The 12,500-nt window shown below is 48.7% G+C and overlaps 1 protein-coding gene across 1 annotated transcript in view; it reads left to right on the top strand.

The window, feature by feature from the left end:
- The window catches only part of rims2b (regulating synaptic membrane exocytosis 2b), a gene marked incomplete at both ends in the record, with an annotated part of 121,129 nt that overhangs the window by 101,188 nt on the left and 7,441 nt on the right, over positions 1–12,500 (top strand). The window lies entirely within an intron of this gene.

The following is a 12,500-nucleotide window of genomic DNA, read 5'->3' as shown; positions in this document are numbered from 1 at the left end:
GGAGGTTAGATGGTAGGTTGTGTGTGTGTGTGTGTGTGTGTGTAGGCCTCAGGGCTGTATGGAGGTTAGATGGTAGGTTGTGTGTGTAGATCTCATCTTGCTTATCTGGATGATGAGGCACCTGCAGTACAGTAGTACAGGATGGTGCTGGTCCACTGGTCAACTGGTTCGCTGGTCAACTGGTCCGCTGGTCCACTGGTACGCTGGTCAACTGGTACGCTGGTCAACTGGTACGCTGTGTTAGGGGAGATTGATTGGCAGGTGTTTGACTTAGCTGAGTGAGTGTGTTAGGATAGATTGATTGGCAGGTGTTTGACTTAGCTGAGTGAGTGTGTTAGGATAGATTGATTGGCAGGTGTTTGACTTAGCTGAGTGAGTGTGTTAGGATAGATTGGTTGGTAGGTGTTTGACTTAGCTGAGTGAGTGTGTTAGGATAGATTGATTGGCAGGTGTTTGACTTAGCTGAGTGAGTGTGTTAGGATAGATTGATTGGCAGGTGTTTGACTTAGCTGAGTGAGTGTGTTAGGATAGATTGATTGGCAGGTGTTTGACTTAGCTGAGTGAGTGTGTTAGGATAGATTGGTTGGCAGGTGTTTGACTTAGCTGAGTGAGTGTGTTAGGATAGATTGATTGGCAGGTGTTTGACTTAGCTGAGTGAGTGTGTTAGGATAGATTGATTGGCAGGTGTTTGACTTAGCTGAGTGAGTGTGTTAGGATAGATTGGTTGGTAGGTGTTTGACTTAGCTGAGTGAGTGTGTTAGGATAGATTGATTGGCAGGTGTTTGACTTAGCTGAGTGAGTGTGTTAGGATAGATTGATTGGCAGGTGTTTGACTTAGCTGAGTGAGTGTGTTAGGATAGATTGATTGGCAGGTGTTTGACTTAGCTGAGTGAGTGTGTTAGGATAGATTGATTGGTAGGTGTTTGACTTAGCTGAGTGAGTGTGTTAGGATAGATTGATTGGCAGGTGTTTGACTTAGCTGAGTGAGTGTGTTAGGATAGATTGATTGGCAGGTGTTTGACTTAGCTGAGTGAGTGTGTTAGGATAGATTGATTGGTAGGTGTTTGACTTAGCTGTGTGTGTTACTAGAGGTTGGTTGTAGAAATTGTATTCAAATAGGCAAAAATTTAATTTCCATATTCTGATTCCTTTTACTATATAGAATTTTTTTTTTTTTTTTAATGTGTAGGTTATATTACGAAACAGCCATAACGTAGCCTGCTTTGCAGACCACCATAGCGAGCGATAGGGCAGGCTACCATAACGTGTAGCCCAACCATAATGTTATAAATCTAGACTACATGCATTGTGGTATTTCTTTATATAGCCCAGCCTGCCTATTAACTGTTCCTCAATAAGTTATGTCCTCCTCATCCTCCAAGTCTGAAAAGTAAGCTATGATTTGACAGGCAGCTCTAAATGCTCCCAATCAATGAGACGTGGTTGAAAAATGACCTTTTATTGATGAAAAGAGTAAAACTGGAAAGAGAAAATAGAAAACTCACATTACTGTCATTATCCCTAACAAACTAACAGACTTGCGTAATGTGGAGTCTGTTCAAATCAAAAGATAAAGTAGGCCTTCTTAAAATGACCAATTACATCCTCAAATCCCATTCATGTCATAAACATCTTAAAGTAGCCTACAGCCGTAATTCAAAGTAGCACAGGTGAGTGAATGAAGTGAAATGCTGGCCAGTGGCACACATGCAGCTCCAGACATCTATAGCGCATGAGAATCATGAAAACCTGACATACAGAACATATCTAATGGTATGAAATACACATTCAATGGCATATATAGGCTACATAACCGCTAATCACCACGACAAACACATAGAATATTATAATATAATGAGCGGAATTTCTCCTGTTTGTCCGGGACATTGAAATGTTCCCGGACACATGGACCGACACCGGATGGGATCTGACTACGGTCTGGTCAGGTCTCACTTCAGTCTGGTCAGGTCTCACTTCAAGCCTGGGATCTGACTACGGTCTGGTCAGGTCTCACTTCAAGTCTGGGATCTGACTACGGTCTGGTCAGGTCTCACTTCAGTCTGGTCAGGTCTCACTTCAAGCCTGGGATCTGACTACGGTCTGGTCAGGTCTCACTTCAGTCTGGGATCTGACTACGGTCTGGTCAGGTCTCACTTCAGTCTGGGATCTGACTACGGTCTGGTCAGGTCTCACTTCAAGCCTGGGATCTGACTACGGTCTGGTCAGGTCTCACTTCAAGCCTGGGATCTGACTACGGTCTGGTCAGGTCTCACTTCAAGCCTGGGATCTGACTACGGTCTGGTCAGGTCTCACTTCAGTCTGGTCAGGTCTCACTTCAGTCTGGTCAGGTCTCACTTCAAGCCTGGGATCTGACTACGGTCTGGTCAGGTCTCACTTCAAGCCTGTGTGGGTGGACCCAGGTGGGGCCACTGAGGAAGCCACAGCCCACGTTGAACCCACACAGGCCCCACCTGTCAACGCTCACTTCACACAGCCTGGCCTTACCCGCTGGCTTTAAGCCCAGGAGGGCTACACTGTGCTCAACACCCTACTAGTGGAGAACGGTTCCACACATACACACACACATATACACACACACATTTTAATATCTTTAAAAGTGCTCAGTTCCATTTTTTCGGCCACTGGATGGGGCAGTGGTGCAGCGTATCAGATATAAACAAGTGGGCGTTTTCACTCCATACGGTGCCGTTCAGGGGGCGGGGCTCAGCGCCGGGCCGGCTTCACTCATAATAAAAAATAAATTCTGCATTTGCTCCACAGGCACGACACCGTTGGCTATATTTTCTGTACAGATAGTGATGACTCCCCTTATTGCATGTATTGGATTTATTTTTAACAAAAAGTGCAGTAAATCGAACAGAGCACCTTTAATTTTGTGTTCACATTTGACAATAAATCCTTGAACACAATAACGGTAGATGCACAAGCTTTGAGAATCTCAACAACATCATTTTCCAGTCTCAGTCTGGGAACAGGAAGCAGCGTCTCCATGTATATCGACTGCCAATCAGCACACATGGAGCAGAACCTGGTCAGTGCTTCAGCTCTTGACTTGGACATTCCTGCCATCTGCAAGCCCCTCACAGCTAGTCTGAGAACATTAGGCTTCCAAATATAAACACCAGCCATTTATATTTGTACCCAAGCTGTATAATAGCATCTTTGAGCAGCAGGTACTTTAAAACCTTGGTAAGGAATGTCTCTTCTAGACTGTAGTCAGACTGTCAGTTGAGACTGTCGATTTTGACAGACAGAAGATGGAACATATGGAATTATGTCCTTTACTAATAAGTCAACAATTCTATCATGCCTTGCAATGTAACTCCCCTTATACACACAGCAGCCATTCAGAATATCAGAATCAGCATTTGTTTTATTGCCATGCAGTTTTTCAACGTACCATTGGACAGGGTGCAGGGACGAGACAGGACAGTGCACAAAGAAAGTAGAAAATGCTATTGCAAGATTGGATGAGCTCAGAAAAGTGTAAAACTACACAGTGTAGTGGGGGGTCAGAGGGAGACACCAGCCTTGTTGAAGAGGTTGATGGTCAGAGGGGGGGGGGGGGGGGTCAGAGGGAGACACCAGCCTTGTTGAAGAGGTTGATGGTCAGAGGGGGGGGGGGGGGGGGGGGGGTCAGAGGGGGACACCAGCCTTGTTGAAGAGGTTGATGGTCAGAGGGGGGGGGGGGGGGGTCAGAGGGGGACACCAGCCTTGTTGAAGAGGTTGATGGTCAGAGGGGGGGGGGGGGGGTCAGAGGGGGACACCAGCCTTGTTGAAGAGGTTGATGGTCAGAGGGGGGGGGGGGGGGGGGGTCAGAGGGAGACACCAGCCTTGTTGAAGAGGTTGATGGTCAGAGGGGGGGGGGGGGGGGGGGGGGGGGGGTCAGAGGGGGACACCAGCCTTGTTGAAGAGGTTGATGGTCAGAGGGGGGGGGGGGGGGTCAGAGGGGGACACCAGCCTTGTTGAAGAGGTTGATGGTCAGAGGGGGGGGGGGGGGGTCAGAGGGGGACACCAGCCTTGTTGAAGAGGTTGATGGTCAGAGGGGGGGGGGGGGGGGTCAGAGGGGGACACCAGCCTTGTTGAAGAGGTTGATGGTCAGAGGGGGAGGGGGGGGGGGGGGGTCAGAGGGGGACACCAGCCTTGTTGAAGAGGCTGGTGGTCGTGAGGAACAAGCTGCCTCTGGGGGGGGGCAGACGTGGTCCTGATGGAGCAGCCCCCTACCTGAGGGGAGCGGCATGAAGAGATGGCATATGGAATATGTGAACGAGTTTTACAAGCATTGCTCGTATCATCTATATTAATGTGTGTGTGTATCATAGGAAAGAGAAGAGGGGGGTACATGATGTTTTCTTCAGGCTGAGGACTGGTGTGTGTGTGTGTGTGTGTGTGTGTAAACACAGTGATTATCTCATCCAGGGGTAAATGGACAGATCGGTTGTTCAGGTACAGTTTGTGTGTTCAGCTGGTTTGGGCCGGCCGGTGGTAATCAGCCGTCTCTATGGACATGCACGCACACACACACACACACACACACACACACACACACACACACACACACACACACACACACACACACACACACCTCTGGCCTCTGGAAGCCTGCGGAACCTCTCAGACAATATTCATGAGTTCACAGGAACACCAGCAGCATGCTGACACACCTGTTACTGTCTGTCGGAGGGAGAGTGTGTGGTGTGTGTGTGTGTGTGTGTGTGTGTGTGTGCGTGCGTGCCCATGTAGATCAGCAGATGAATAAGGACCAGCTCCCCTGATTCTGCAGAGCTGTGTCCAGAGCTAGGCCCACCGACAGAGAGGATACCGCACTGCGGCTGTGATTGAACACCACGCCTGTCTCAATCACTTCCTCTCTCTCCATCTCTCTCTCTCCATCTCTCCTCTCTCTCAATCTCTGTCTCTCTCTCCATCTCTCTCCTCTCTCTCCATCTCTCTCTCCATCTCTCTCTCTCTCTCTCTCCATCTCTCTCCTCTCTCTCCATCTCTCTCTCTCCATCTCTCCTCTCTCAATCTCTCTCTCTCTCTCCATCTCTCTCCTCTCTCTCCATCTCTGAGTTCTAGGTGTGTGGTAGAGGTGTTCACACATGGTTACGTGTGGAAGAGCACCGTCACTTAGAGAGAGAACATACAGTCAACATGTTGACCATCTGTCTCCTGCACGTCTGGGGGTAGCGTGTGTGTGTGTGTGCGCGCTCAGGTCAGAGGTCATCTCTCTCTATAGTTCTCTCTCTCTCACACACACACACACGAGGAGTGAAACGGGCCCTTGTTGTAGCAGAAGCAGCAGAGGCAGAGTGCTTGTGTGTTTGTGCGTCAGGGGGTCTGTGTCTATGATGCATTCTGAACAGCAGAGTGGGGAGAATGAACCACAAATACACAACCTGTTATATCATCAGCATAGCTGACACACACTCTCCCTCCCCCTCTCCTCTCTTCTACTTCCTCTCCCCCCTCTCTCTCCTTCTCCTCTCCCTTCTCATCTGCTCCTCATCCTCCCCCTCTCTCCTCTCCCTTCATCTCTCTCCTGTCACTCCTCTCCTCTCCCCCTCTCCTCTCCTGCCCCCTCTCTTTCTCTCCTCTGTCCTCTCCCTCCCTCTCCTCTTTCTTCTCTCTCTCTTCTACCACTGAGTTATTGTGAGCGCTCTCAGATCAGCATCCCTGGCAGTTGCCATGGAGACAGTGCTAAGGTCATGTGATCAAACCAGCAGGAGGCTCAGTCCAGACCTCGGACGCGCTCTACTGTAGCTAGCTGCTCTAGGAACCAGACTGAGCTCTACTGTAGCTAGCTGCTCTATGAACCAGACTGAGCTCTACTGTAGCTAGCTGCTCTAGGAACCAGACTGAGCTCTACTGTAGCTAGCTGCTCTAGGAACCAGACTGAGCTCTACTGTAGCTAGCTGCTCTAGGACCCAGACTGAGCTCTACTGTAGCTAGCTGCTCTAGGAACCAGACTGAGCTCTACTGTAGCTAGCTGCTCTAGGAACCAGACTGAGCTCTACTGTAGCTAGCTGCTCTATGAACCAGACTGAGCTCTGCTGTAGCTAGCTGCTCTAGGTACCAGACTGAGCTCTACTGTAGCTAGCTGCTCTATGAACCAGACTGAGCTCTACTGTAGCTAGCTGCTCTATGAACCAGACTGAGCTCTACTGTAGCTAGCTGCTCTATGAACCAGACTGAGCTCTACTGTAGCTAGCTGCTCTATGAACCAGACTGAGCTCTGCTGTAGCTAGCTGCTCTATGAACCAGACTGAGCTCTACTGTAGCTAGCTGCTCTAGGAACCAGACTGAGCTCTACTGTAGCTAGCTGCTCTATGAACCAGACTGAGCTCTACTGTAGCTAGCTGCTCTAGGACCCAGACTGAGCTCTACTGTAGCTAGCTGCTCTAGGAACCAGACTGAGCTCTACTGTAGCTAGCTGCTCTATGAACCAGACTGAGCTCTACTGTAGCTAGCTGCTCTATGAACCAGACTGAGCTCTGCTGTAGCTAGCTGCTCTAGGTACCAGACTGAGCTCTGCTGCTCTGCTCTCTAACTGGACTCCCATTAGTTTGTAGATGATGAATAATGTGGAGGGGGAGAGAGGGCTGAGGGGGAGGAGATGAGGACAGCTTGTTTAACAGAGACACTAGCAGCCCCCATCTCTGCAACCACTTGCATGCATTTGTGTATTTGTATATGTTACGGCGCCCCCTAAGGGTCGGAGGACCAGGGCAACCAACATTAAAACAGACCGGTCAAGTGAGGGCAGACACACAAACAGTTTTAGGTGTAAAACCAGATATTTATTTACACCAACTCAAAATTACGGCAACATAGGGAACAAAAAGGTTACTAAGGGTGGCACCAAATTAAATACATAATACAAACTGAAAACCCACCACCAATTTAACAGGTGCTCAAAGAGCACCCCTAAATACATGGGGTGGTGCCACCACTAAACTGAGGAAGTAAACAAAACAATACAACTACATGAATGTAAAAATGTAAACCCATGGGTGTCTAAACTTAACCTAAACGTTTCCCTATGAGCCAAAACCACAAAATACAAAATTAAGCTGGTCAAACTAAACAGAGTGTAACTAAGAGAACCAATAAACAACTTAACATAACTAGAAGACTCTAAAACAAGGCAAAGCACAAACAGAACAAAACTACCCACCCAACACCTGGCCCTGCCACAGCACAGGCGAGAGAGAGCGAGCGAACAGAACTAAAAAACAGGAAGGCTTTTATTGGGAAGGAAATGGATGATGATTGGTTGATTGGTGATGACTGCTGATGAATGGGGATTTGAACCAGGTGAGCTCTTCAGCTGAAAAGAAATGTTAAATGGAGAACACAAGGGGGAGACAAAAACCAATAACAAGACACCAAAACATTAACCCAAACACAACCAAAAATGTAGGCCTACATTACCCATAACCATAAAAGACATACCGGACGTAACACCTCCCCCCAAAAAGAAGTCAGCCTAGCTGACGACACAACCAACCACCTTCCCTAATAAACAATACCCCCCCTCGCCTTCACAAATCAGGCGCGAGAAAGAGCATCTGCAAGCACATTCTCTGAGCCTTTATGACGAATGACAAATTATAACCTTGGATAACTAAAGCCCAACGCATCAATCTCTGATTATGATTATACATTCGGTCTAGAAAAACAAGAGGGTTGTGGTCAGTGTAGACCACCACAGGGTTTGAACTAGCCCCCACATAAACATCAAAGAATTGAAGCGCCAACAACAGAGCCAAGGTTTCCTGCTCTATAGTGGAATAGCGCTGCTGGCTGCTGTTGAACTTCTTTGAAAAATAAGCAACCGGGTGGACCAAGCCGTCAGCATCCTTTTGGGTCAGCACTGCTCCAGCACTGAGACAGCTGGCATCCACCTCCACAGAAAAGGGGGTGGTGAAATCAGGAGCGCTAAGGACTGGGGCGCTACACAGCAGGGCTTTACAATTCTCAAAAGCCACCTGACACTCATTCGACCACAGAAATGGAACCGATGGACTTATCAGATTGGTCAAGGAGAAATATCGGAAGGAAAATGAACAACTTAAGGAGGAATTGCAGAACCACCAAATGGACTGAGCGGACTGGGATTGGTCACTCACATCTGTTGCTGGGCACTGGAAATGCCAGAATGGCCGCCACCTTGCCCTCTAGGGGACGCACCTGACCGCCACCCACCTCCTTGCCTAGGTATGTGACTTTGGCTTTCCCGAACTCGCATTTAGCCAAGTTCAATGTGAGGGAAGCACCAGTTAACCGCTGGAAGACAGTCCGCAGCGAAGAGACATGATCAGGCCAGGCTGAGGAATACACGACTACATCATCCAAGTAGGCTGTACAGTTCGAGACACCAGCGAACACCAGGTTCACCAGCCTTTGGAAAGTAGCCGGTGCGTTCCTCATACCAAACGCCATAACTGAGTACTGCATGAATATATCAGGCGTCACAAACGCACTGATGTCAGATGCTCGAGCTGTAAGTGGTACCTGCCAGTATCCTTTTAACAGGTCTAGCTTGGATACATATCTGGCAGAACCGATGGTATCGATACAGTCGTCAACTCGAGGCATAGGATATGAATCCGGAATGGTCACTTTATTCACCTTCCTGTAATCAGTACAAAACCTCACAGTAGAGTCAGGTTTTGGCACCAATAAACATGGAGAGCTCCAGGCACTGGAGCTAGGATGAGCCAAGCTGTTCTGACAAATACCTGACTTCTTTCTCCATCAGTTTCCTCTTGTCAGAGTTCACTCTGTACGGATGTTGTTTAATCGGGCGTGCCCCGGCCACATCAATGTCATGTTCTATTACTGTCGTGCGCGTTGGCACATCACCAAATAAACCGGGAAACTCAGAAATCAACTGCACCAGGTCAGACTCCTGCTCCTTACTCAAGTGTGGCATTAAAGTGGTTAAATGTTGTAACATTTCCGAATTACTCAACCGGGGAGATTGCCGCTGGACTTCACACAGTAACAGACCATCCTCATCACCATTAGGGACACACACATCAGCATCAGCTACCGACACCACAACCGCAGTTGCGACTGGCGACGGCTCAGCCGGTTTCACAGGGGGAACGTCATCTCGTGAATGATATTGCTTCAACATATTTATGTGGCACAGCCTAGAATGCTTTCTACGGTCCGGAGTTTCCACCAAATAATCTGTGTCACTCAACTTCCTAAGAATAGAATAGGGACCAGTGAACCGAGCCTGCAGAGACACACCTGGGACAGGCAACAAAACAAGCACCTTATCCCCAGCCTGCAGGGACCGCGCGACTGCGAAAGCGGAGTTTCATTCCCTCCTGCACATGAGAGATTCTCCTTCGCCATCTCCCAGACTCCATGCAGCCGTTCGTGAAAACGACTTACATAACTTAACACGTTAGTCTTAACTGGCACCTCACCAACAATTTGTTCTTTCAAAACATCCAAGGGTCCTCTGACCCTGTGCCCGAACACAAGCTCTGCTGGGCTAAGCCCTATAGACTCCTGCACTGCTTCGCGCACTGCAAACAGTGCCAGAGGAACCCCCTCATCCCAATCCTTGCCCGTCTCCATACAGTACTTGCGGAGCACGCATTTGACTGTCTGGTGCCACCGCTCAAGTGCACCCTGTGACTCCGGATGGTATGCACTAGATACATGATGACTGATGGACAGCAACTGCAAGATCTGCTCAAAGATACCAGACAAAAAATTTGTCCCCTGGTCAGTTTGAACTACCCTTGGAAGACCAAATGTGGAGAAAAACTTGATCAGGGCCTTCACCACCGATGGCGCTGTGATCTTTCTCAAAGGGATAGCTTCAGGGTAACGTGTGGCCATACACATTATCGTTAGCAAGAACTGATTACCGGATTTGGACTTTGGTAGGGGACCAACACAATCAACTAGTATATGTTCGAATGGTTCCCCCATAGCAGGGATAGGATGGAGTGGGACAGGTGAGATGACTTGGTTCGGCTTTCCAGTCATCTGACACACGTGACAGGTGCGGCAGAACATGGACACATCTTTTTTCTACCCTGGCCAGAAGAAATGTTTTGAGACACGATTACATGTCTTTGTAACCCCTAAGTGACCAGCCCAGAAGTTATGGTGAGCCAAGGATAGCACAGATTGACGAAATGGTTTGGGCACCACCACTTGGCATGCCACGCCCCATTCACTGTCAGTGACTTTGCGCGGAGACCACCTACGCATTAGCAACCCATTCTCGACATAGTAAGCCACCCCCATACTCTAAGCGAGCTCCGGAGAAACAGCTACATCGAAACACTTGGTGAGGGTACCGTCCTCTTTCTGAGCGGCGATAAGGTTATCACGCGTCATAGGGATGTCCCCGCTCTCCTTAACAGGAGCACGCACTGACTCAGGAGATACAGCCCTGTCAAACAACTCAGGGGGAAACACGGTATCTGACAGATCAACCTCCTCTTTTAGTCTACGGGCCTGCGCACGAGTAACCGCACATACAGGAAACACTTCAGGAAAGTTCTCTGACAGCACATCGGGGTGCGAAATAACGGGATGAGTTATAACTTCCACCACTGGGACAACTCTGTCTCTGCCCGCGACAATGTCATTTCCAAGCAGGAAGTCAACACCTTTCACTGGCAACGCTGAGGACACACCGACTTTATGCAAGCCAGTGGCTAAACTGCAGGAAAATTGCACTTGGTGGAGAGGCACGGACATATAACCTCTCCCAATGCCCTTCACTAAAACACTGAACTCAGGCTCATCAGGAAAAGGTAGAATACCTGTTAACATAATTGACTGTGTCGCACCAGTGTCTCGCAGAATGCGGATTGGACGCGATTCTAACCCGTCTCCTGATAGAGAAACAAACCCGTTAAGCAAATATGGCTTATAACGGGCATCAACAGTGTCACACCTCTCTGGAAGTGCAGTGTCAGACACGGGACCGAGCGATTGTACCAGCGCCACCTCTTTTGGTCGTCTGTCATTTGCCTGCTGACGTTTCAGCATAAAGCAATCCGCTTTAAGGTGCCCCACTCGGTGACAATAATTACATTTGCGGGTCTCACGCTCCGCGTTAGAGTGGGCAGACGAGGAGGAGGACGCACTACCTGGAGCTTTAAACCTATTGGTCGGGGTAGATGCAGGAGGACCGCGGCTATCTGACCGAACAGCCCCAAACGTGTGTTTGTGCGTCAATACGAATTCGTCTGCGAGTACTGTAGCCTCCGCCAATGTTCCAACCTTCCGCTCGTTTAGATATATTACCAAGCGGTCAGGCAGACAGTTTTTAAACTCTTCTATCAGGATTAATTCTGAAAGAGTCACAAAGGTATCTACTTTACTAACTTCACACCAACGCTTGAAGTAAACCTCCTTGTCTCGACCGAATTCAGCAAACGACTGGCTAGACGTTTTTCTGTGATTCCTGAACTTCTGTCTATAGGCTTCAGGAACCAATTCGTAGACACGCAGCACAGCTGCCTTAATTAGATCATACTTTAGACTGTCATCTAAGGACAATGTACCTAAAGCTTCCTGTGCCTTTCCGGTCAGTTTACTCTGTAACACCAGGGCCCATACATCAGTAGGCCACTTGTGTGACTTGGCTATGTGCTCAAACGCATTGAACCACGCCTCAACTTCCGTCTCACGGAACTGAGGCACCAAAACAAGGTTTTTGCCAACGTTAAAACCTCTGGGCCTAACCTCGCTCCTAACTGTAAGCTCCAACTCCATTCTCTTAAGCCGGATCTCTTTCTCTGCAGCAATGTCCAGCTCCATCTTCCTCATGGCTAGCTGGTGAGCATACTCCCTTTCTTTAGCTTCAAGCTGTAGATGAGCCAACTGTAATCTATATGGGAGATCACCACTCCCTTCTATAGGAGTAGTAAGAGTAGGCTTAGCCTCTGGGGGTCCAACATCAGGTGCCCCACTCACACCAGTGGGCACTTCCTCCTCTCTCTCCCCATCAGACTCAGACAGAGAACGGGAGGTAACATCCACGGATGCCCCTTCAGGTGCACTCAAGTACTTCTGCTCAACCAGTACATGAATCACTGCCTCTTGCAGCTCAGACAGCTTCAAGCCTCTGGACAGTGACACCAAGATGAGCAGCAACATCAATTAAATCCTGCTTCCTGCAGAGGTCAATCTTCTCCCAAGAGGGACTGAAGAAACTCCTCAATATCAAACTCACTCATCTTGAGCCCAAGGAAAAACCAAAATGTTAACCAGCACAACCTGACCAGCCTATGCTACGTGTGACCTGTACACCAACAATTGACCCAGTCTGTTGTCACAAACAGGGATCAAAAGATCCCAGACGAGCCCCCATTTAATGTTACGGCGCCCCCTAAGGGTCGGAGGACCAGGGCAACCAACATTAAAACAGACCGGTCAAGTGAGGGCACAGACACACAGTTTTAGGTGTAAAACCAGATATTTATTTACAC

Source organism: Borostomias antarcticus (genome assembly GCF_949987555.1).
Source record: "Borostomias antarcticus genome assembly, chromosome: 27".
Lineage (NCBI taxonomy): Eukaryota > Metazoa > Chordata > Actinopteri > Stomiiformes > Stomiidae > Borostomias > Borostomias antarcticus.
This window is presented reverse-complemented; position numbering and strand designations above follow the sequence as displayed.